A 25,350-nucleotide genomic window follows, 5' to 3' on the forward strand; every position below is an offset into this window, starting at 1 on the left:
GTGAGCCAACTCCACCTCTCTGTGTTAGCCACAGGGTGTAGGGGAGTGTATTGTTGTTCAGGGTGCAGTTTCCACCACAGAGCCAACAGCAGCTTTAGTGGCTATCCATCTACCTTCTCCTTGGTCATCCCAGCTACCAGTAGATCACACCACAATTGACACCAGCTTACCTTCACCAGCCCATTCTTGGGCCCGTGTGGGGTCCCCTTACATGCGGCACTAGTGGCCGGTGGGGCCCAAGAGCGCTTAACCTTGCCCTCTGTGAGTCCTTGTACCCATGACACCTGGCTTTGTTTTTGTACTTCCACATCCCCCAGACTCTCCAGGGTGGCGGTAACTTTATGGACCCAGTAGTCTGTGTAAGAGGCCAATAAAGCTGCTGTAGTCCCAAAAGTCTCTAAAGGGCCATTCGTTAGCACCACGTCCTTCATGCAAGCTGTAAATAGCTCTTCATCAGGGCGCTATACTGCTGTGGAAATATCATCTGGTCATACCCATCTCCCGTATGACTTGCACTAAATCCAAGTAAGTAGTTCACTTACATGCTTCGGGAGATCTCCAGCATTCTACCACACTATTAGGGCAGCGCCATCAACCACTCGATCAGTGTCTGGTTTTTGGCCTGAGGGTTCGTCTGCAGCACATTCTGCAGCCACTGCCAAAGTGAAGGGATGGTGGCGATACTGGCCAATTGTCCCATCTCAGTGGGGCTGAGCTCAGTATTGTCTTCACTGTCATTCCAGATGCAAAACAACCAAGCTGGGGAACAGACTCCCCCAACTGCTGCTTACATTGCTTTGCCAAGTCCCCTAACTCCATGGCAGAATATGTCACATAAGATGTATGTTGGGTCAACTGCCGCAGTCCTGCCAGCTCCCCTCCCAATGGTAACAATTCCTCTATTTCTACCTTCTGTCATACCAAGGGCAGGGCTTGTTATATGGACCCAGCAGGGCTGCTAGGGAGGCAAGTCACAGCTGATTCTGCTGGACCCCAGAGTACGTGCTCTGCTGCCACCAGGTGCTGCTCTAAGTCCTCCTCCACCCAGAGCAGCTGCTGCACTTGGTTTGTGAGGTCCTGGATGTCTCTGCTGGCATGACACAAGACTGCCAGGAACATCCAAGTGACATGACCTGCAGCCTCCTGCTGCACTGCAGGAATGTTCAGTTCCAGCATTTCCAAAGTCTTTTGCACCTCGTCAGGCTGGGCACTTAGAGCATCCCAATCTTTCCGTGGCATCCAGGCCAGCAGGTACACTACCACTGGGTACCAGAGGAATGTTGGGGGCCACACCTGGAGCTGCTCCTCACTAGAGACTACTGGGGTACTCACCTCATCCTGCATGCTATGCCAAGTGTCATCGACCTGGGGTTGCAGGGGAGTTTTTGGCAGTGATATACCAGGGTAAAGAAAGCTCACAGAGCTGACATCAGGAGGAATCAGCAGCAGTAGCTTTATTCAATACTCTAACAGCTTTTATAGACTTGTGCCATGGGACGATCTAAATGGACATTGTGTGATGCATGTGTCCTAGGCTTTTGCTGTGTCATGTTCATGTAAGAAAACACAGTCTGCAACTATACAGTTAGTTCTGGGGTCATGGCCTCCATCAACAACAGGCCAAGTTCCCACATTCTAACAGTGTTTGAAATACTTTTTTTTTCCCCTCACTTGAGGACATTTTTCCATTTTTTTTTGTTCAGAGAGAGTGGGAGGGAGAAAAAGGAAGAGAGAGAAAGAAACATCTACATGAAAAGGACATATTGAGTGGCTGCCTCCTGCACGACCCAACCAGGGCCGGGGACAAACTGCAACCAAGGTACGTGCCCTTAGTGGGAACTGAACCTGGGTCTCTCTGAATCATAGGCTGGCGCTCTAACCACTGAGAAAACTGTCCAGGGTTTTTAAATTTTTTTTAATCCTCACCTGAGGAAATTTTTCTACTTTTCTTCAGATAGAGTGGGAAGAAGGGAGAGGGAGAGAAACACTGACACATCAATGTGACAGGAACATTTCTACTGGTTGCCTCCTACAGGAACCCAACCAGGGCCAGGAACAAACCGCAACTGAGGTACCTGCCCTTGCCCAGAATTGAACCCGGGACTTTTGGTCTGCAGGCTGATGCTTTAACTGCTGAGCCAAACTGGCCAGGACATGTTTGAGGTTTTTAATTTGTATTTGTTTTCTCTAAGTATTTCCCCTTCTAACCAAGCAAACCTTCATCAGTATTCAGAGAAAAAGTAGTTTTCTGACTCCTGAGTGTGCAAAAACCTGAGTCTATACCGGAGTGATGCTAAGTGCTTCTGGGGAAGTTCATCAAAGCTAAGTAGGAACCCCTCACCTAAGGAATCCAGAAGCAGAAGAAACTTTATTTACTAGGCAGAGCACTGGGAGAGGGAAGACCTCAGGAAAAATGTGGAAGTGTTGTTGCCTGTGTGCAGATAGGTAGGCTGACACAGGTCTGCGTGCTCCAAAGAGGAAGCAGCAGAAAGATGCCCATTTCCACTTACATAATGGAAGTCAGAGGGAAAAGAGATCTACTGAAAAGCTTTGAGGACAGAAATGGGCATTTCAGCCCTGACTTGGTAGAACTGTGCCCCAAACCATAACTATAGATCTCTCAGTGAATACGTGAGGAGACAGGCCTGGAGAACAAGATGCCACCACCTCCACCACCCCACTCAATGCCTTAGCTCCATTAGAGCCTCCTAGAATATAAGATAGACCTTGGGAAGTGGAGATTCTAAATTGACAAGAGTAAGTTTCCACAATTCTAGCAGACTATCAGCCAGGAAGAAAAATTAAGTGGAATGATAGAAAAATAAAGCTATATTTTGTGCTCCCTTGAATTTCTGGAATTGAGATTCATACATGTATACCCACTATTACATTCCACTTTATATTTAGAACAAACAGTGTATTCCTAAATACATCTATAGTCAATTAAAATCTGTAATGATAATCTCAAAAATTTTTGTTTATTCTGTTCATAATAATTTTTGAACACTTTTATTATGTCAAGCATTGTGCTAAGGACTTTAAATCATTATTATAGTATATTCAATATTTATAACTTTAAAGGAAGGAAATTATTATTACCAGTATTTTATAGATAAGAAAAGTGAAAAATTTGGGTGGTGAAGATGGCTGCTGGCAGGACCAGAGGGAGGGTGAGTGAGTGAGAGAGTGAGCGAGTGTGTGAGAGAGTGTGAGTGCACGTGAAGGTGGATGACCAAACCCGAGCACTGCAGAGAAACGGAGCAGAAAGTTCCTGTTCTGTGGACGGGAGCAACCAGCTACCACAGTAAGTGGCCCTTCAGGGTGCTTTTCCTTGCACCACAGGAAGGTCCCACCATTTTGGAAGATCCAGGGTCTTCCCTGGGAGAAGGCAGTGGAAGCTGCTAGGGCCCAGCAACCAGAGCCCACCAGCGCACCAGGAACCATCAAACAAGTGGACACTGTGTCAACACAGACAAGTGCACAGTAGTGGAACTCCCAAGGTGCTGGTCATAGAAGCCACAGACAGCCCAGAGCCAAGAACCATCCCCCATAGTAGCAGCCCAATCAGAGTCGAGATATCCCCCAGCAACAGAGGCTGAGGAGCAGACATTCATCCCCAGGCAACAGAAGCACACACCAGCAGCTGAGATCCATCCCCAAAAACTACAGCAAAAGCTGAGCAGGAGTTGAGCCCCACGGGGCAGCAGCACTTGCCAGCTGCCAGCATTGGGACCTGGGACTCCACAGAGGCCTGTGCAGCCCAGTAGCTCAAGAGCAGTGGGAAGTCAGAGCCCCAGAGAGACTGGTTTGATCCAGATGCCCGCACACAGGAAATACAGGGTGCTGGGATACCAGAGAGGCCGGTGCAACCCATAAGAGACTGTGGGATCTAGTTACCCACAGGACTTGCAGTGTGCTAAAACACCAGAGAGGCCTGTGACACCCAGCAAGGACTGTGCCATCCAATTACACGCAGGACCTGCAGGGTGCTGAAGCACCAGAGAGGCCTGTGTGACCCAGCAGCCCATAACAAAGGCATAGAGCCTGGTCCCAAAATGAACTGTAAAATCCAGTTACCCAAAGAACATGCAGGGTACCAGGGCACCAGAAAGACCTGTGTAACCCTGGTGCTCACAATATAGGCATAAAGAATGTGAAAATAAAGGTGGAGTGAATAGAAGCTATGCAGACGATCTCCCAGGACCAAACAAGAATTAGAACAAAAATAATGACAAATCTTCAGAAAAAAACAACAGAAAAGCAGCAGGACAGGGCCATATAATCAGGCACAATGGTAGGATCTGTGGAGGCAAGAGAGGGTGGCAGGCTGGGAGCCCAAGGACAGCAGCAGTCTTAGCTGTGAGCAGCGCCCTTGAGGAGTAAAGACCAAGACAGATCCACAGCTCAGAGAACCTGGACAGAGTGCTAAAATAGCCACAGCCACCCACCTTGGGACTATGGCAGAGGGAGGGCAGACTGGGCTGGAACTCTGGGGACACCTGGGATTTGGAGGGCACTCAGAGATTTTGCTGAGTTGTGAACACAAAGGACGGTGGCCAGTGTGCTCCTTCCCAGAGCTGTGGGGAAGAGCAGCAGCCAACCCACCCCCTGGAGATTCGGGCTTTCCCAGGTGAGGCAAAGAATTGCAAATTGAGGCTCATTAATTATCAGCATCTATCCCACCCTCTGAAAATCCACTTATACAGAACACCAGAACTAATTTCCAAGGCCCTGAGAAACTGAGGCTACTAGTCACCAGGAAAAAGCTAGAGGATAACTGATGCTTTCCTGGGCTTGCAAAACTGCCCAGGAACGTAAGACTTGACAGTGGTGTTTAACGTGGTCCCACACAGGATCACCTGAACCCAATAGAGGGAGCCACAAACAGCAGAACACCAACACCCAAGGGAAAATTTGTCAGGCTCCAAAACCCACTGAGATAGCCAAAATGGTGAAACAAAGACACAAATCTCAAATGAAACAAGAGAACTCTTTGAAGGTGAGATCAATGAAATACAGCTAAGAAAATTATCAGGGGTAGAGTTCAGAGCCATGAACTTGAGGAAACTCAACAGCATGAATAAGGACATCAGCACCATGAATAAAGATATAGAAACATTGAAAACCAACCAAGAAGAAATGAAGAATGACATAGCAGAAATTAAAAAACACATTGGAAGGACTAACCAGCAGAGTAGAGGAAGCTGAAAACCGAACCAGTGAATTAGTAGACAGGGTAGAAAAAAATTAACCAATCAGAAAACCAAAAGGAAAAAAAAAACAAAAAACTAAAAAAACAGGAAGACAGCTTAAGAGAACTGTGGGACAACTGGAAACGTAATAACATTCACATCATAGGAGTCCTTGAAGAGGTAGAAAATGGGCAAGTGTTAGGGAATATATTTGAATAAACAGTGACAGAAAACTTTCCTAACTTGGTGAAAAAAGAAGGCATTCAAGATCAAGAAGCACAGAGAGCCCCAAATAAGAAAAATCCAAACAGGCCTACACCAAGACACATAGTAATCAAACTGCCAAAAATTAAAGACAAAGAGAGAATCCTAAAAGCAGCAAGAGATAAGCAACAGGTTATCGAAAAAGGAAACCCCATAAGGCGCTCAGCTGACTTCTCACAAGAAACACTACAGGCCAGAAGGGAGTGGCATGAAGTAATCAAGGTCATGAAAAACAAGGACCTGAATCCAAGACTACTCTACCCAGCAAGGCTATCATTCAAAATAGAAGGTCAAATAAAGAGCTTACCAGACAAAAAAGGCTAAGGGAATACATTAACACCAAACCAGCACTGCAAGAAATATTAAAAGGACTGCTGTAATTACCAGGAGAAATAGGAAGAAAAATAAAACCACACTAAACAGAAATGGCAATAAATAAGTACCTATCAATAATCACCTTAAATGTAAATGGACTGAATGCTCTCATAAAAAGACACAGAGTAGCTGATTGGATAAGAAAACATGACGCTTCTATATGTTGTTTAAAAGAGACCCACCTCACAACAAAAGACTCACATAGATTGAAAGTGAAGGGATGGGAAAAAATCTTCCAAGCAAACAAAAGAGAAAAAAAAGCTGGGGTAGCAATTCTCATATCTGATAAAAATAGATTTCAGAATGAAGGCCATAATTAGAGACAAAGAAAGCCACTACATAATATTGAAAGCATCTATCCAACAGGAAGATATAACCTTGATAAACATACATGCACCCAATATAGGAGCACCAAAATATATTAAAAAACTTCTGGAGGACTTCAAAGGAGAAATCGATAGCAATATAATCATAGCAGGGGACTTCAACACCCCGCTGTTATTGCTGGATAGATCCTCTAGACAAAAAATTAGCAAGGAAACAGAGACTCTAAATGAAGCACTAGACCAAGTGGATTTAATAGATATCTACAGAGAACTACACCCCAAAACTAAAGAATTCACATTCTTCTTAGGTGCTCATGGGACATTCTCAAAGACAGACGACATGTTAGGGCACAAACTAAGTCTCTACAAGTTCAAGAAGATTGAAATTATATCAAGCATCTTCTCAGATCACAATGGTATGAAACTAAAAATCAATTGCAAGAAGAACATACAAAGACATTTTAACACATGGCAGCTAAATAGCATGTTATTAAACAATGAATGGGTCACTGAGTAGCTCAAGGAAGAAATAAAAAAATTCCTGGAAACCAATGAAAATAAAGACACAACAACGCAAAATGTATGGGATGCAGTGGAAGCAGTTCTGAGAGGGAAGTTCATAGCACTACAGGCCTACCTCAAAAAACAAGAAAAGTCTCATACACTATCTAACCTCAGAACTTAAAGAACTAGAGAGCAAACAAAAATTAAACCCCAGTGCAAATAGAAGGAAGGAAATAGCAAAGATCAGAGCAGAAATAAGTGACATAGAGACCAAAAAAACAATTCAAAGAATCAATAAAACAAAGAGCTGGTTGTTCGAAAAGATAAACAAGATTGATGGAACATTAGCTAGACTCACCAGGAAACAAAGAGAGAGAACCCAAATACACAAAATCAGAAATGAAAGAGGAGAGATAACAGACACCACAGAAATACAAAAGATCATTAACAACTACTATGAACAACTATATGGCAACAAATTTGACAATCTAAGCGAAATGGACAAATTTCTAGAAACACACAGTCTCCCAAAACTATTCCCAGAAGAGATAGAAAACTTGAACAGACCAATAACAACTAAGGAAATTGAAGACGTAATCAAGACTTTCTCAGCAAATAAAAGCCCAAGCCCGAATGGCTTCACAGAGGAGTTATACCAAACAGTCAAAGAAGAACTAATACCCATTCTCCTCAAACTATTTCAAAAAATTGAAGAAGAAGGAAGACTTCCAAACTCGTTTTAAGAAGCCAGCATAATTCTAATTCCAAAACCAGAAAAACACACAACAAAGAAAGAAAACTACAGGCCAATATCCCTGATGAACATAGATGCCAAACCTGAACAAATACTAGCATATCAGATCCAGCAATACACACAAAAAATAATCCACCACGACAAGTGGGATTCATCCCAGGGATGCAAGGCTGCTACAATGTTCGCAAATCCATAAAGGTGATACACCACATAAATAAAATGAAGAATAAAACCCACATGATCATATCAATAGATGCCGAAAAAGCCTTCGACAAAATCCAGCATCCATTTCTGATAAAAACGCTCAGCAGTGTGGGAATAGAGGGATCATATCTAGACATAATAAAGGCCATATATGAAAGACATACAGCCAACATCATACTTAATGGGCAAAACTAAAAGCATTTCCCTTAAGAACAGGAACAAGGCAAGGATGCCCACTTTCGTCATTACTATTTAACATAGTACTGGAAGTCTTAGCCACAGCAATCAGACAGGAAGAAAAAATAAAAGGGATCCAAATTAGAAAGGAGGAAGTGAAATTGTCATTACTTACAGATGCCATGATACTATACATAGAAAACCCCAAAGACTCCATCAAAAGTTTACTAGACTTAATAAATGAATTTGGCAAAGTAGCAGGATACAAAATTAACGTCAAGAAATCGATGGTATTCTTATACACCAATGATGAACTAAAAGAAAGAAAAACTATGCAAAAAATCCCATTTACCATTGCGGCAAAAAAATTAAGATACCTAGGAATAGACTTAACCTAAGAAATAAAGGACCTATTCGCAGAAAACTACAGGTCATTGAAAAAAGAAATAGAGGAAGATATAAAAAAGTCAAAGCACATACCGTGTTCATGGATTGGAAGAATTAACATCATTAAAATGTCCATATTACCCAAAGCAATCTATAGATTCAACGCAATCCCCATCAAAATACCAACGGCATACTTCACAGAATTAGAACAATTACTTCAAAAGATCATATAGAACCAAAAAAAGGCCTCGAATAGCCACAGCAATTTTGAAAAGGAAGAACAAAGTTGGAGGGATCACAATACCAGATTTCAGGTTATACTACAATGCCACTGTAATCAAAACAGCCTGGTACTGGCACAAGAACAGGCATATAGACCAGTGGAACAGAACAGAGAACCCAGTAATGGACCCAAGGCAATATGCTCAATTAATATTTGACAAAGGTGGCAAGAGCATACAGTGGAGTAAGGACAGCCTCTTTAATAAATGGTGCTGGGAAAATTGGACAGCTACTTGCCGAAAAATGAAACTAGACCATCAACTTACACCCTACACCAAAATAAACTCAAAATGGATAAAAGACTTAAATTAACTCATGAATCCATAAAAATCCTAGAGGAGACTGTGGGGAACAAAATTTCAGACGTCATACACAGCAGAATTTTTACTGACACATCACCTAAGGCAATAGAAACAAAGGAGAAAATGAACACATGGGACTACATCAAATTCAAATGCTTCTGCACAGCGAAAGATACAATCATCAAAACAGAAAGGCTACCCACTGTATGGGAGAGCATAAGTGCCAATGACATATCAGATAAGGGGTTAATTTCCAATACATATAGAGTGCTCATACAACTCCACAAAAGGAAGACAAAGAATCCAATTACAAAATGGGAAGAGGATGCCCTGGCCAGTTTGGCTCAGCGGTTAGAGCGTCGGCCTGCGGTCTGGAGGGACCCGGGTTCGGTTCCCGCTAAGGGCACGTACTTCGGTTGCAGTGTTTCCCTGGCCCTGGTTGGTCGTGCGGGTGGCAGCCACTCGATGTGTCCCTTCACGTCGATGTTTCTCTCTCTCTCTCCCTTCCTCTCTCTCCCTCCCACTCTATCTGTACAAAAAAAAAAAAAAAAAAATTAAAAAATAAAATGGGAAGAGGAACTAGACACTTCTCCAAACAGGACATAAAAATGGCTAAGAAACATATGAAGAAATGCTCATCATCACTAATCATCAGAGAGATGCATATTAAGACAACAGTGAGGTATCACCTCACACCTGTCAGAATGGCCGCCATCAACAAATCATCAAACAAGTGTTCGCGAGGGTGTGGAGAAAAGGGGACTCTAGTACACTGCTCGTGGGAATGCAGACTGGTGCAGCCACTATGGAAAACAATATGGTGTTAACTCAAAAAATTAAAAATTGAACTTCCCTTTGACCCAGTGATCCCACTTCTAGGAATGTATCCTAAGAAGCCTAAAATACCAATCAGAAAGAATATATGTACCCCCATGTTTGTAGCAGCACTATTTACAATCGCTAAGATCAGGAAACAGCCCAAGTGTCCATCAGTAGACAAATGGATAAAAAAGCTGTGGTACATATACAGAATGGAATATTATGCATCTGTAAGAAAGAAAGATCTTTTATCCTTTGAGACGACATGCAGGGACCAGGAAAATATTATCCTACGTGAAACAAGCCAAACAGAGAAAGACAAGTATCATATGATCTCACTTATTTGTGGAATACAATCAACATAACAGTCTGAGGAAGGGGGTAGTCCCAGAGACGCAGAAGTGGGATACAGACTGACAATCCCCTAAATAGGGTGGTGGTGGGGAAGAGATAAACCACAGAACTTATATGCATGTATGCATGAACAGTGGACATAGACAACAAACTGGGGAAAGGGCAGGAGGGGGGGGTGGGGAATCAGTGGGGGAAAAATAAGAAACATCTGTAACAAAAATTAATTAATAAAAAAAAGAAAGAAAACCCTAAAGCAAGTAGAAGGAAGGAAATAGTAAAGATCAGAGCAGAAATAAATGACATAGAGACCAAAAAAACAGTTCAAATATCAATGAAACAAAGAGCTGGTTTTTCGAAAAGATAAACAAGATTGATGGACCCTTAGCTAGACTCATCAAGAAACAAAGAGATAGAACCCAAATACACAAAATCAGAAATGAAAGAGGAGAAGTAACAACCAATACCACAGAAATACAGAAGATCATTAGCAACTACTATGGAAAAATATATGGCAACAAATTCAACAATCTAAGTGAAATGGACAAATATCTAGAAACACATAGTCACTCAATACTGGACAGGGAAGAGATAGAAAAGTTGAACAGACGAATAACAACAGAAGAAATTGAAGATGTAATCAAGACTCTCCCAGGACACAAATCCCTGGCCTAGGTGGCTTCACAGGGGAGTTTTACTGAACATTCAAAAAAGAACTAACACCCATTCTCCTCAAACTATTTCAAAAAATTCAAGAACAAGTAATACTTCCAAAATTGTTTTATGAGGCCAGCATAATTCTAATTCCAAATCCAGAAAAAGACACAACAAAGAAAGCAAACTACAGGCCTATATCCCTGATGAACATAGATGCCCAAATCCTGAACAAATACTAGCGAATTGAATTCTGCAAAACATCCAAAAAATTATTCACCATGACCAAGTGGGATTCAAGGCTGGTACCATTATCACAAATCAATTAATGTGATACACCACATAAATAAAATGAAGGAAAAAACCATATGATCATATCAATAGATGCTGAAAAAGCCTTCGACAAAATCCAGAATCCATTTCTGATAAAAACGCTCAGCAGTGTGGGACTAGATGGATCATATCTAGACATAATAAAGGCTATATATGAAAGACCTACAGCCAAATCATACTCAATGGGCAAAAACTAAAAGCATTTCCCTTAAGAACAGGAACAAGACAGGGATGCACACTTTCTCTATTCTTATTTAACATAGTACTGGAAGTCTTAGCCACAGTAATCAGATAGAAAGCAAATATAAAAGGAGTCCAAATTGAAAAGGAGGAAGTGAAACTGTGATTATTTGCAGATGACATGATATTGTACATAGAAAACCCCAAAGACTCCATCAAAAATTTACTAGACTTAATAAATGAATTTGGCAAAGTAGCAGGAAACAAAATTAACATCAAGAAATTGGTGGCAGTAAGTGGGAGAGGAAAAATGGCGGCGGAGTGAATGGAAGCTACACAGACCGTCTCCCAGAACCAAACTGGAATTACAACTATAACACAGACAAATTGACGGGAAAAACCAACAGAAAAGCAGCTTTCGAGGAGCATATAACGAGGGCCACTGACTCCATTCCGGTAGGCTTGTGAAGGCACGAGATGGGGGCTGGGAGCCCACGGTAGGCAGCTCGGCAGTGGCCTTAGCTGGGAGAAACACCCTTGGGTTACACTCCCAGGGGGCTCCACAGCGCAGAGCCGGGACAGAGGCTGAAACAGCCACAGCCACTCACCTTGGGCTATAGCACAGGGAGGGCAGATGGGACTGGAGCTGTGTCGAGTCACTCAGGATCTGGAGGGCGCTCAGAGCTTTGGCTGAGTGCAGCCATTCAGGATGGTGGCCACATTGCTCCTTCCCAGGGCTCTGAGAGAGGCAGCAGCCCCTCCCTCGGAGATCCAACCCCACCCTGTGGGCCATTGAAGTGCTAATTGAGGCTCATTAACGACCAGTAACTGCCCCACCCTCAGGAAATCCCCTTGTGCTAAGCACCTGAGGGAGCTTTTCAATCAACTGACAACCCAAAACTCATCAAGTAACCTAGACTGCTAGCCTCCAGGCAAAAAGCTAGAGGATAACAGTACCTTTCCTGGGCTGGCAACTTTAACCAGGAAAGTAAGACTTGACAGTGGTGTTCAACGTGGGTCCTCCCTCGCTCATCTAAACACAGGAGAGGGAGCCACAAACAGCAGAACACCAACACCCACAGGGAAAACTTGACAGGCTCCAAAGTCCACAGTGATAGCCAAAATGGTGAAAAACAGAAACAGAAGCCAAATAAAAGAGCAAGAGACATCCACTGAAGATGAGATCAATGTGGAGCAATTAGGCATGTTAACAGAGCTAGAATTCAGAGCCATGATCTCGAGGAAGCTGAACAGCATGAGTAAGGACATAGAGACATTGAAAATAAGCCAATTGGAAATTAAAAACCAAGAAAAAGAGATAAAAATGACATATCAGAAATGAAAAACACATTGGAAGGATTAAAAAAGCAGAGTAGATCATCTATAGGTTGTTTACAAGAGACCCACCTCACAACAAAAGACGCACAAAGATTGAAAGTGAAGGGATGGAAAAAAATCTTTCAAGCAAATGGAAAAGAAAAAAAAAGCTGGGGTAGCAATACTTATATCTGATAAAATAGACTTCAGATTGAAGGCCATAACTAGAGACAAAGAAGGCCACTACATAATATTGAAAGGATCTATCCAACAGGAAGATATAACCTTGATAAACATATATGCACCCAATATAGGAGCACCAATTTATATTAAAAAACTATTGGAGGACTTCAAAGGAGAAATCGATAGCAATACAATCATAGCAGGGGACTTCAACACCCCGCTCACATCACTGGATAGATCCTCTAGACAAAAAATTAGCAAGGAAACAGAGACTCTAAATGAAGCACTAGACCAAATGGATTTAATAGATATCTACAGAGAACTACACCCCAAAACTACAGAATTCACATTCTTCTCAGGTGCTCATGGGACATTCTCAAAGATAGACCACATGTTAGTGCACAAACTAAGTCTCTACAAGTTCAAGAAGATTGAAATTATAACAAGCATCTTCTCAGAACACAATGGTATAAACCAGAAATCAATTGCAAGAAGAACATACAAAGACATTTTAACACATGGAAGCTAAATAGAATGTTATTAAACAATGAATGGGTCACCGAGGAGATCAAGGAAGAAATAAAAAACTTCCTGGAAAACAATGAAAATGAAGACACAACAATACAAAATCTATGGGATGCAGTGAAAGCAGTTCTGAGAGGGAAGTTCATAGCATTACAGGCCTACCTCAAAAAAGAAGAAAAATCTCTAATAGACTACCTAACCTCACAACTTAAAGAACTAGAGAGTAAATATAAAGAAAACCCCAGAGCAAGTAGAAGGAAGGAAATAGTAAGGATCAGAGCAGAAATAAACGACATAGAGACCAAAAAAACAATTCAGAGGATCAATAAAACAAAGAGCTGGTTTTTCGAAAAGGTAAACAAGATTGATGGACCCTTAGCTAGACTCACCAAGAAATAAAGAGAGAGAACCCAAATACACAAAATCAGAAATGAAAGAGAAGTAACAACCAACACCACGGAAATACAAAAGATCATTAACAACTACTATGAACAACTATGTGGCAACAAATTCAACAATCTAAGCGAAATGGACAAATTGCTAGAAACACACAGTCTCCCAAAACTATTCCCGGCAGAGATAGAAAACTTGAACAGACCAATAACAACTAAGGAAATTGAAGAGGTAATCAAGACTCTCTCAGCAAACAAAAGCCCAGGCCCAGATGGCTTCACGGTGGAGTTTTACCAAGCATTCAAAGAAGAACTAACACCCATTCTCCTCAAACTATTTCAAAAAATTCAAGAAGAAGGAAGACTTCCAAACACGTTCTATGAGGCCAGCATAATTCTAATTCCAAAACCAGAAAAAGACACTACGAAGAAAGAAAACTACAGGCCAATATCCCTGATGAACATAGACGCCAAAATCCTGAACAAAATATTAGCAAATCGGATCCAGAAATACATCAAAAAAATTATTCACCATGACCAAGTGGGATTCATTCCAGGGATGCAAGGCTGGTACAATATTCGCAAATCAATAAACGTGATACACCACATAAACAAAATGAAGAATAAAAACCACATGATCATATCAATAGATGCTGAAAAAGCCTTCGACAAAATCCAGCATCCATTTCTGATAAAAACGCTCAGCAATGTAGGAATAGAGGGATCATATCTTGACATAATAAAGGCCACATATGAAAGACCTACAGCCAACATCATACTCAATGGACAGAAACTAAAAACATTTCCATTAAGAACAGGAACAAGACAGGGATGTCCACTTTCACCACTCTTATTTAACATTGTCCTGGAAGTCTTAGCCACAGCAATCAGACATGAAGAAAAATTAAAAGGGATCCAAATTGGAAAGGAGGAAGGGAAACTGTCATTATTTGCAGATGACATGATATTGTACATAGAAAACCCTAAAGACTCCATCAAAAATCTATTAGACTTAATAAATGAATTTGGCAAAGTAGCAGGATACAAAATTAACGTCAAGAAATCGACAGCATTCTTGTACATCAATGATGAACTCACAGAAAGAGAAACTGAAAAAACAATCCCATTTACCATTGCGCCAAAAAAATTACGATACCTAGGAATAAACTTAACCAAAGAAGTAAAGGACCTATTTGCAGAAAACTACAGATCATTGAAAAAAGAAATAGAGGAAGATATAAAAAAGTGGAAGCACATACCCTGTTCATGGATTGGAAGAATTAACATCATTAAAATGTCCATACTACCCAAAGCAATCTATAGATTCAATGCAATCCCCATCAAAATACCAACGACATATTTCATAGAACTAGAACAAATACTTCAAAAGTTCATATGGAACCAAAAAAGACCCCGAATAGCCACAGCAATCTTGAAAAAGAAGAACAAAGTAGGTGGGATCACAATACCAGATATCAGGTTATACTACAAAGCGACTGTAACCAAAACAGCCTGGTACTGGCAGAACAGGCATATAGACCAGTGGAACAGAACTGAAAACCCAGAAATGACCCAAGGCAATACGCTCAATTAATATTTGACAAAGGTGGCAAGAGCATACAGTGGAGTGAAGACAGCCTCTTTAGTAAATGGTGTTGGGAAAATTGGACAGCTACATGCAAAAAAATGAAACTAGACCATTAACTTACACCATACACAAAAATAAACTCAAAATGGATAAAAAACTTAAATGTGACCCATGAATCCATAAAAATTGTAGAAGAAAATGTAGGCAACAAAATTTCGGACATCATACGGAGCAGAATTTTCACTGATACATCACCTAAGGCAACAGAAATAAAGGAGAAAATGCACACATGGGACTACATCAAACTAAAAAGCTTCTGCACAGCAAAAGAAACAATCATGAAAATGGAAAGGCAACCCACTGTATGGGAGAACATCATTGCCAATGATGTATCAGATAAGGGGTTAATTTCCAATATATATAGAGTGCTCATACAACTCCACAAAAGGAAGACAAAGAACCCAATTAAAAAATGGGCAGAGGAGCTGAATAGATACCTCTCCAAACAGGACATACTAATGGCCAAAAGACATATGAAGAAATGCTCAACATCACTAATCATCAGAGAGATGCAAATTAAAACAACAATGAGGTATCCCCTCACACCTGTCAGAATGGCTGCCATCAACAAACCATCAAACAAGTGTTGGCGAGGGTGTGGAGATAAGGGGACTCTAATACACTGCTGGTGGGAATGCAGACTGGTTCACCCGCTATTGAAAACAATATGGTGCTACCTCAAAAAATTAAAAATTGAACTCCCATTTGACCCAGTGATCCCACTGCTGAGAATATACCCTAAGAAGCCTGAAACACCAATCAGGAAGAATATATGTACCCCCATGTTCATAGCAGCACTATTTACAATAGCTAAGATCTGGAAACAGCCCAAGTGTCCACCAGTAGACGAATGGATAAAAAAGCTGTGGTACATATACACAATGGAGTACTATGCAGCGGTAAGAAAGAAAGATCTCTTATCCTTTGAGATGACATGGAGGGACCTGGAAAGTATTATCCTAAGTGAAAAAAGCCAAGCAGAAAAAGGCAAATACCACATGATCTCACTTATATACGGAATATAATGAACATAACAGTCTGAGGAATAAAGTAGACCCAGACACATGGAAGTAGGGCACAGACTGACATCTCTCAGAAGAGGGGATGGGGGGTGGGGTGGTGGGAAGAGATAAACCACAGAACTTATATGCATGTATGCATGACCAATGGACAACTAAGCCGGGGACAGGGTGGAGGGGGGTTGCCAATGGGGTAAAAAGGTAAAATATCTGTAACAAAAAAATAAATAAAAATTCATAAAAAAAAAAATAAATAAATAAATAAATAAAATAAAAAAATAAACTCTCCACTGGAGCCGCACAGACTCGAGGGCCCCAGGGAACTCGGCGGGACCAGGGAACTCGGCGGGACCAGGGAACTTGGTGGGAAGTTTATCCTACCCTCTCCCTTGGGACCCTGCATGGGCCCTGGAAACTCTGTAGCCTGCTAAGCTCTCGGCTGGAGCTGCACAGTCTCCCGAAGACCAGGGGACTTGGCGAGTCCAGGGAACTCGGCTGGAAGACAATCCTACCGCCTCCCTTGCCACCCTGCATGGGCCCTGGAAACTCTGTAGCCAGCTAAACTCTCGGCTGAGGCCCACAGACTCGCGGGCACCAGGGGACTTGGCCGTACCAGGGAACTCAGAGGGAAATTACTCCCACCGCCTCCCTTGCCACCCTGCACGGGCCCTGGGAACGCTGTAGACTGCTAAGCTCTCAGCTGGAGCCACACAGACTCCCGGAGAACAGGGGACTTGGTGGGATTAAAGTGGGTCCTCCCTGGTGCATCCAAACCCAGGAGAGGGAGCCACAAACAGCAGAACACCAACACCCACTGGGAAAACTTGGAAGACTCCAAAGCCCACTGTGATAACCAAAATGGTGAGAAACAGAAACAAAAGCCAAATGAAAGATCAAGAGACCTCTACAGAAGATGAAATAAATGAGGTGCAATAAACCAAGTTAACAGAACTAGAATTTAGAGCCATGATGTTGCAGAAGCTCAACAGCATGTGTAAGGACATGAGCAACATGAGTAAAGACATAGAAATGTTGAAAATAAACCATCTGGAAATGAAAAACCAACAGAAAGAAATGAAGAATGACATATCAGAAATGAAAAACACACTGGAAGGTCTAAAAAGCAGAGTAGGGGAAGCTGAGGACCGGATCAGTGAATTAGAAGACAGGCTAGAAGAAATCAACCAATCAGAAAACCAAAAGGAAAAAACTATTAAAAAACAGGAAGAGAGCTTAAGAGAATTGTGGGACAACTGGAAACGTAATAATATTCGTATCATAGGAGTCCCTGAAGAAGAAGAAAGTAAGCGAGGGCTAGAGAATATATTCAAAGAAATAGTGACAGAAAACTTCCCTAATTTGGTGAAGGAAGAAGGCATTCAAGTTCAAGAAGCTCAGAGAGCCCCAAGTAAGAAGAACCCAAACAGGCCCACACCAAGACACATAGTAATCAAACTGCCAAAAATTAAAGACAAAGAGAGAATCCTAAAAGCAGCAAGAGATAAGCAACAGGTTATAGAAAAAGGTAACCCCATAAGGCTCTCAGCTGACTTCTCACAAGAAACACTGCAGGCCAGAAGAGAATGGCATGAAGTAATCAAAGTCATGAAAAACAAGGATCTGAATCCAAGACTACTCTACCCAGCAAAGCTATCACTCAAAATAGAAGGTCAAATAAAGAGCTTACCAGACAAAAAAAAGGCTAAGGGAATACATTAGCACCAAACCAGCACTGCAAGAAATGTTAAAAGAACTGCTGTAATTACCAGGAGAAATGGGAAGAAAAATAGAACCACACTAAACAAAAAAGGCAATAAATAAGTCCATATCAATAATCACCTTAAACGTAAATGGATTGAATGCTCCCATAAAGAGACACAGAGTAGCTGATTGGATAAGAAAGCATGACTCATCTATATGTTGTTTACAAGAGACCCACCTCTCAACAAAAGACTCACATAGGTTGAAAGTGAAGGGATGGAAAAAAATTTTCCAAGCAAATGGAAAGCAATAAAAAAAAAAAGCTGGGGTAGCAATACTCATATCTGATAAAATAGATTTCAAAATGAAGACCATAACTAGAGACAAAGACGGCCACTACATAATATTGAAAGGATCTATCCAACAGGAAGATATAACCTTGATAAACATATATGCACCCAATATAGGAGCACCAAAATATATTAAAAATCTTCTGGAGGACTTCCAAGGAGAAATCAACAACAATACAATCATAGCAGGGGACTTCAACACCCCGCTCACATCACTGGATAGATCCTCTAGACAAAAAATTAGCAAGGAAACAGAGACTCTAAATGAAGCACTAGACCAAATGGATTTAATAGATATCTACAGAGAACTACACCCCAAAACTACAGAATTCACATTCTTCTCAGGTGCTCATGGGACATTCTCAAAGATAGACCACATGTTAGGGCACAAACTAAGTCTCTACAAGTTCAAGAAGATTGAAATTATAACAAGCATCTTCTCAAACCACAATGGTATAAAACTAGAAATCAATTGCAAGAAGAACATACAAATACATTTTAACACATGGAAGCTAAATAGAATGTTATTAAACAATGAATGGGTCACCGAGGAGATCAAGGAAGAAATAAAAAACTTCCTGGAAAACAATGAAAATGAGGACACAACAATACAAAATCTATGGGATGCAGCGAAGGCAGTTCTGAGAAGGAAGTTCATAGCACTACAGGCCTACCTCAAAAAAGAAGAAAAATCTCTAATAGACTACCTAACCTCACAACTTAAAGAACTAGAGAGTAAACAAAAAGAAAACCCCAGAGCAAATAGAAGAAAGGAATTAGTAAGGATCAGAGCAGAAATAAATGACATAGAGACCAAAAAAAACAATTCAGAGGATCAATAAAACAAAGAGCTGGTTTTTCGAAAAGATAAACAAGATTGATGGACCCTTAGCTAGACTCACCAAGAAACAAAGAGAGAGAACCAAATACATAAAATCAGAAATGAAAGAGGAGAGATAACAACTGACACCACAGAAATACAAAAGATCATTAACAACTACTATGAACAATTATACGGTAACAAATTCGAAAATCTAAGCGAAATGGACAAATTTCTAGAAACACATAGTCTCCCAAAACTGGATCAGGAAGAGATTGAAAACTTGAACAGAACAATAACAACAGAAGAAATTGAAGATGTAATCAAGACTCTTCCAGCAAACAAAAGCCCAGGCCCGGATGGCTTCACGGCGGGGTTTTACCGAACATTCAAAGAAGAACTAATATCCATTCTCCTCAAACTATTTCAAAAAATTCAAGAAGAAGGAAGACTTCCAAAGTCGTTTTATGAAGCCAGCATAATTCTAATTCCAAAACCAGAAAAAGACACAACAAAGAAAGAAAACTACAAGCCAATATCCCTGATGAACATAGATGCCAAAATCCTGAACAAAATACTAGCAAATCGAATCCAGAAATACACCAGAAAAATTATCCACCATGACCAAGTGGGATTCATCCCAGGGATGCAAGGCTGGTACAATATTCGCAAATCCATAAATGTGATACACCACATAAATAAATTGAAGAATAAAAACCACATAATCATATCAATAGATGCTGAAAAAGCCTTTGACAAAATCCAGCATCCATTTCTGATAAAAATGCTCAGCAGTGTGGGAATAGAGGGATCATATCTAGACATAATAAAGGCCATATATGAAAGACCTACAGCCAACATCATACTCAGTGGGCAAAAACTAAAAGCATTTCCCTTAAGAACAGAAAAAAGGCAAGGATGCCCACTTTCGCCACTCCTATTTAACATAGTACTGGAAGTCTTAGCCACAGCAATCAGACAGGAAGAAAAAATAAAAGGGATCCAAATTGGAAAGGAGGAAGTGAAATTGTCATTATTTGCAGATGACATTATTCTGTACATAGAAAACCCCAAAGACTCCACCAAAAGCTTACTAGACTTAATAAATGAATTTGGCAAAGTAGCAGGATACAAAATTAACGTCAAGAAATCGATGGTATTCTTATACACCAATGATGAACTAACAGAAAGAAAAACTACGCAAAAAATCCCATTTACCATTGTGGCAAAAAAATTAAGATACCTAGGAATAAACTTAACCAAAGAAGTAAAGGACCTATTTGCAGAAAACTACAGGTCTTTGAAAAAAGAAATAGAGCAAGATGTGAAAAAGTGGAAGCACATACCCTGTTCATGGATTGGGAGAATTAACATCATTAAAATGTCCATATTACCCAAAGCAATCTATAGATTCAACACAATCCCCATCAAAATACCAACGACATACTTCACAGAATTAGAACTATTACTTCAAAAGTTCATTTGGAACCAAAAAAGGCCTCGAATTGCCACAGCAATCTTGAAAAGGAAGAACAAAGTTGGAGGGATCACAATACCAGATTTCAGGTTATACTACAAAGCCACCGTAATGAAAACAGCCTGGTACTGGGACAAGAACAGGTATGTAGACCAGTGGAACAGAATAGAGAACCCAGAAATGGACCCAAGGCAATATGCTCAATTAATATTTGACAAAGGTGGCAAGAGCATACAGTGGAGTAAGGACAGCCTCTTTAATAAACGGTGCTGGGAAAATTGGACAGCTACTTGCCGAAAAATGAAACTAGACCATCAACTTACACCCTACACCAAAATAAACTCAAAATGGATAAAAGACTTAAATGTAACTCATGAATCCATAAAAATCCTGGAGGAGACTGTGGGGAACAAAATCTCAGACATCATACGCAGCAGAATTTTTACTGGCACATCACCTAAGGCAATAGAAACAAAGGAGAAAATGAACACATGGGACTACATCAAACTCAAAAGCTTCTTCACAGCGAAAGATACAATCATCAAAACGGAAAGGCTACCCACTGTATGGGAGAGCATAATTGCCAATGATATATCAGATAAGGGGTTAATTTCCAATACATATAGAGTTCTCATACAACTCCACAAAAGGAAGACAAAGAATCCAATTAAAAAATGGGCAGAGGAACTAAATAGACACCTCTCCAAACAGGACATACAAATGGCTAAGAGACATATGAAGAAATGTTCATCATCACTAATCATCAGAGAGATGCAAATCAAAACAACAATGAGGTATCACCTCACACCTGTCAGAATGGCCGCCATCAACAAATCATCAAACAACAAGTGTTGGCGAGGGTGTGGAGAAAAGGGGACTCTAGTACACTGCTGGTGGGAATACAGACTGGTGCAGCCACTATGGAAAACAATATGGTGTCACCTCAAAAAATTAAAAATTGATATTCCATTTGACCCAGTGATCCCACTTCTAGGAATACACCCTAAGAAGCATAAAACACCAATAAGAAAGAATATATGTACCCCCATCTTTGTAGCAGCACTATTTACAATCGCTAAGATCTGGAAACAGCCCAAGTGCCCATCAGTAGCCAAATGGATCAAAAAGCTGTGGTACAGCCCTGGCCAGTTTGGCTCAGCGGTTATAGAGTGTCGGCCTGCGGTCCAGAGAAAAAGTTGTGGTACATATACACAATGGAGTGCTACGCAGCGGTACGAAAGAAAGATCTCTTATCCTTTGAGACTACATGCAGGGACCTGGAAAGTATCATCCTAAGTGAAACAAGCCAAACAGAGAAAGATAATTTTCATATGATCTCACTGATTTGTGGAATATAATGAACATAACAGTTTGAGGAATGGGGTAGTCCCAGCGACGAGGAAGCTGGGTACAGACTGAGAATCCCCTAAGGAGTGGGGAGGTGGGGGAGGGATGAACCACAGAACTTATACGCATGTATGCATGAACAGTGGACATGGACAACAATCTGGGGAAGGGACAGGGATGGAAGGGGGAGGGGGGAATCAGTGGGGGAAAGAAGGAGAATCATCTGTAACAAAAATTAATCAATAAAAAATAAAATTAAATTAAAAAAAAGAGAAAGAATTGGAATTTTTAGTAAGCATGCTACCCAAAAAGTTTCCATGGTCAACATTTTTTTTTGTTCAAACAAACTCATTTATCACTGAAGGCCTTTCTTATGTTCAGTATGGAGGGAATGCCTCAAAGAGGGTCCATAGTTTGCAGTGATCTTTGGTTCACATAATTATATAATTTTTGTGTGTGTAAAAGTCTCCTTTTTGAACCAGTGTTTCTTGATGCAGACACACTGATCAAAATCTACTCTTTTTTTTTTTTTTTTGCAGCTGAGAAAACAAGCACAGGGAGGTGATGGGTCCTGGGTCCCAGAGAGTTGACAATGTCTTTAGACCCAAGTTTTTTGACTCCAGTTTTCTTGTCAAGTTCAAAATATAAAAAGCTGATAGTAAGTGATGGGAATTGGGGCAATTTCTATGGAGGTGTTTAACCTGGGGCAGGTAGCTGTGATTGATACTGTACCTTGGTAGCTTTTCTGTATAGCTGAAATTAGACCTGAATAATGAGAGATAATAGATTACATGGTGAAAGTAGCAACCCAGCTGGCTTTGTTTTGATGATGACTATGTATGTAGATTACCTTTTCTCCCTGAGACCAATTTCTCCAATGACAGCCTGGTTTCTAGCAGGGATAATGGGAGGAGGGTTGAATGGATTAATCTAGGAGCTTGAAGCAATTGCCTCTATTTGCCATAGTTTGAGCATGCAGATAGTAAGAATTCCTACGTAGTTGAAAAAAAATGGTATGAAAGGTTATGAATCAATGATGGAATGTCACTCAAAGAGGAAGCTATCAGAGTTAAAATTAATAGAGGAATATCGCCAAGAGCTCTTTCCAGGAGAGTAAAAAGTCCTTCTTATATTGCTTCTTTTTCCTTGGCTATTCTCTTGAGCAGGGATTTAAAAACTATAGTTCTTAATTTATTATATTCTTTTCCAGGTATAGACATAACCCTATGTATGGATTTCTCAGATTCATTTCAATCTTTACATTAAAGTTAACTGGGAACTTATTGGTGATTCCATGTCAGATAATAGCATATAACCCTACTCATATTTTCTACTGTGATAGAAGCATCAAATATAGGTGCCAGTATCTAACTTATTATATTGTGTGTCATAATGCTCTCAAAAAATTGTGGATAGGACTGAGACATATATTAAAACCATACAATTAGCCCATAGGACCAGCCTAATGATATAGTCTAAAAATTTTTTTGTGGTAGTTCTGTTACCAGATAGTCCCCTGAGTCAGAGGAAGAGGGCTGTCCCCTTCTTAGCCTTTGTCAACTTCATAAGAAAGATTTCAAATGAGTGACAGACAGCAGTGTTGTAGCAAAGGAAGCAATTGATTAAGGAAGCAAGGCAAGTAAATTTTAAAAATACACTTGGCATAAAGCACAAATGGGCCACTTGGCTTGTCTGAGCACATGCCCAGTGGGAGTCAAGGTGTTTTATACCCTTCTTCCTATAGGTTTCAAGGTTCCTTTGCTGGATATCTTGGGTAGCAGATTAGGTTTCAAAGTCCCTTTTTACATTGTTTCATCTTGTTTGGCAAGTCCTAACATGGCTGACTTCTCTGTTTGGTGGTGAGATAAACTCCATTTTTTCACTTCCCCCTTTTCTGTTATAGCAGCCCTTAGGTAATATTTGTCCTTGGGTTTAGCTGGGGTTTTTTGTTCTCAATTTTCCTGGGCCAGGGTGACTTAGCTATGTATTCTCTGATTAGGGAGTAGAGGTATTAACCATTTGTTCTCAGGTGTCCTTGGTTGAGGAAGATAAGGTCTTGTGTTTCACCAGCTTGCTGCAAGCTACCCAAACTGTTTGGCCTTGTTCAATTTTCTTATCTCACCCAGGAATTTCCCTAGCTTCTTACTATTCTGCCACAGTTCTTCAGAAACTTGAAAATTAGGAGATAAACACGTATGCATCCCCCTTTTGTCTTTATAATTGTTATGGACCCAAATTTGCATACTCATCCTCTTAATTTTCCTTAAAAATTCCTGTTAAGGTTCAGGGGATCTACATATTTAATATCCATGGTATAAAGCAGTTCTTGGTATAAATCTCAATACTGCACTCTACTTGAGGTACTCCATATGCACTTTCTTTAAACCTGGTGTCTTAGGGTTTCCTCACAGCAGAGTTTGCAGCTGGGATTTTTGTACAATTGATTAACTGAGAGAATGATCTCTAGTGAACACTGTAAGGAAGGGAGGGCAGGAGGATAGCATAGAGGATAAACTAAGTAAGATGTGGTTTCAGCTGAAGTCTAGCCTCAGCTGGGGAGATCTGGAGCAAGAACACCACCACAGAATTGACCTCCATTGAGGCTAGGGAGGCTTTTTTATTCCTGTATCTGTCCGTTAATGGTTTGAGGTTGCCCTGGGGGAAAGTGTAACCTCTCAGTCATTTCTGGCTACCACAGCAGTTCTCTGAAGAGGATGCAGTAGTTAGCAAATGGTGTGTTGGCCCAGTAAAGGGAATCTATTATTTCTAGGCCGACTGATTGTCCTGATTCCCTACTATCCTTATTATTGTGCTAACTTTAGCTTAACTGCCTAGAAAGAACCATAAAGACATCATATATTGTACTCCCTTGAGTTAAAAAAATACAACTCAGTGCTCACTTTGGCAGAACATGTACTTAAATTGGAACATATAGAGAAGATTAGCATAGCTCCTGTGTAAGGATAACATGCAAATTCAGTAAGTGTTCCATATATTTTTAAAAAGCCAGCTCTATCAGCCCATGGAACAAAGAGTCCTGGGTTGGGTTTGATTCCAGCCAAGGGCATGTACCTTGGTTGCAGCTCATCCCCAGCCCTGGTTGTGGTCGTGCAGGTGGCAACCAATTGATGTGTCTCTCTCACATAAATGTTTCTCTCTTTCTCTCCCTTCCACTCTGTCTGAAGACAAATGTAAAAAAATATCCTTGGATGAGGATTAAAAAAAAAAACAACAGCCCTTGGTATTCAGCACCCTCCTATACCCTGCTATGTAACTCAAATATCAATTAGAGTTCTTAACTTTCCCAAAATTCACCCTCACATCTTCAAGCCTTGACCCTTATATCTTTTCTGGTTTTCTCTTTCTTCCATTGACAAATGTTTCTACTCAACACACACCCAGTGGTGGTCCTGGGAGAGAAGTATAATAGTTATCTAGAACTGTGTAATAAGTTACTCTAAAATTTA

General features: G+C 40.7%; 1 non-coding gene across 1 annotated transcript; it reads left to right on the forward strand.

Moving 5' to 3' along the window:
* The first annotated feature begins 24,775 nt into the window (after positions 1 to 24,775).
* LOC118620556 lies at positions 24,776 to 24,881 on the forward strand. Its single transcript, XR_004957469.1, has one exon. It is a non-coding gene; the product is annotated as a U6 spliceosomal RNA (small nuclear RNA).
* Positions 24,882 to 25,350: the final 469 nt, after the last annotated feature.

Source organism: Molossus molossus, unplaced genomic scaffold (assembly GCF_014108415.1).
Source record: "Molossus molossus isolate mMolMol1 unplaced genomic scaffold, mMolMol1.p scaffold_m16_p_7, whole genome shotgun sequence".
NCBI classification, from domain to species: domain Eukaryota; kingdom Metazoa; phylum Chordata; class Mammalia; order Chiroptera; family Molossidae; genus Molossus; species Molossus molossus.